We start from the raw sequence: 1,998 nt of genomic DNA, 5'->3' as shown, positions 1-1,998 counted from the left end.
CTAGTTCAGTTCTAGTTCAGTTCTAGTTCAGTTCTAGTTCAGTTCTAGTTCAGTTCTAGTTCAGTTCTAGTTCAGTTCTAGTTCATTTCTAGTTCAGTTCTAGTTCTGGTCTAATTCAGCTCTAGTTCAGTTCTAGTTGTTTTCTATTTTATTTCTAGTGCAGCATTTGATGTGTCTGTCGGTCTTTCCTTTCGTCAGTCTTTCTGTTCTTATGTCGTACGTCTGTATATGTATGTGTGTGTATTTCAATCAGTCTGTCTTCCTGTAGTCGTTCTTTCCTTCTCAACCCTGTCAGCAGTTTTATTAGTTTTTTCACTATAAATCTGTCTGTCTTTTGATCCTTGTTAATATCATTTCATTAGACTTAACTTTCTTACTTAAAAAAAACTTAAATTTTTATATAATTAAGTGTTAACCAAACTTGTATTTTCAACTATATAAGGTCTCAATTATGATTTTCTTAGTGATAATTATTTCACAATTTTCCAAAAAATAAAGAAATAAAATCTAAAAAATTTTTCACATTTTTCAAATTTTTGTCCATAAAAATTTGTCTTGAAATGTTAAATATTCTTAAAGGTATTTGCCAAAATGCTAAAAAAAAAATCAAAAAACATTTTTCAATATTTGTGATTTTTTCTATATTAATTTGCCAAATTAGGTATGGACATCGTATAACAGAAGAAAAAAAACATAAATATTTTTGCAATATATTTTATTTTTTTTTTTTTTTGGAAAAAAACGAAGCGAGCATCAAGCCAACCTACAAACCAATAAAAAACTTAGAGAAGTTGAAAAATTCAACAATCCATAGCCTGTTAGCAACTCTCTTTAAGATGTTGTAAATAATATTAATTGTTACGATTCTGTCAACTACAAGTCGAGTAAATGTTGTTGGCATTTTTCAAAGCTTGTTGCTTCTATGTTGTTCGTTACAACGTTGGTTTGCAACAGTACACAGAGAGAATAAATGAGTTATTATAATTGAATTAGTTTTTTTTTATAAAGAGTTAATACTTTTTATTGATATTTTGGTTAAACTAAATTAAAATCAACATTTAAATCTTTTTGTTATTAAAATTTTGTTTTCTGCTTAATTTATATAAATTTTTCTCAGTGTCACTAAAATGTGTATTAGGGAATAATAGTTGTAACATGCTAACAACATCTACTAACAATTGTAAGTTGTAGCTGCTGTCGCCGCTGTTGTTGCTGCTGATGTTGCAATAATAAAAATGCAATTGCAATAATACATATAAAACTAAAACACAATAGCATGTGTTTAGATATGCCACACGATATGTACAAATAAAAAAGCAACCACCAAAAAAAAAAAAATTATATATATAACAACCATCTATAATAGTTCATAGTGGCGGCATCTTAAGTTTAGCTATGAATACTGCAGCTAAAAAAAAAAAGCAAAAACTATGTCTTTTAAGACAGTCAAATAAGCAAAGTAAAATTACAATGAGGACAACGATGATGCAGACGATGACAACGACAATATAACAAAAAGACAAATCAACCATAAAAAGAATTAGCAAGAAGATATTTTATTAATAAAATTTCAATAAATGTTTGTCAGTTATAGATTTTTATTGAATGAAAATGGCAAATAATGAAAATATTTGAAATACTTTTGTTTAAAATTATAAAATAAATAATTTATGCGCTATAAACTAAAGTTTACATAACGAAAAGTATAGTTTACATTAAGTAAACTAAAGTTTACCTTAATTACATCATAGTTAGCTTGTTAAAAGCTTTTGTTTACATTATATCAAACGTCTTTTACATACTTTTATTCATATTATACATAATTTACATCTCGCTCTACATAATCAACATAGTATGAACTTTAGTTTACCTTGAGTAAACTAGAACAGAACTAGTTCTGTTCTAGTTCTGTTTTAGTTCTGTTCTAGTTCTGTTCTAGTTCTGTTCTAGTTCTGTTCTAGTTCTGTTCTAGTTCTGTTCTAGTTCTGTTCTAGTTCT

At 27.1% G+C, this 1,998-nt stretch overlaps 1 protein-coding gene across 1 annotated transcript in view; it reads left to right on the top strand.

The window, feature by feature from the left end:
* The window catches only part of LOC111682928, an 18,757-nt gene that overhangs the window by 9,075 nt on the left and 7,684 nt on the right, over positions 1-1,998 (top strand). The gene's annotated exons all lie outside the window — the stretch shown is intronic.

The sequence above is a fragment of the Lucilia cuprina genome, chromosome 2 (genome assembly GCF_022045245.1).
Source record: "Lucilia cuprina isolate Lc7/37 chromosome 2, ASM2204524v1, whole genome shotgun sequence".
NCBI lineage: Eukaryota > Metazoa > Arthropoda > Insecta > Diptera > Calliphoridae > Lucilia > Lucilia cuprina.
This window is presented reverse-complemented; position numbering and strand designations above follow the sequence as displayed.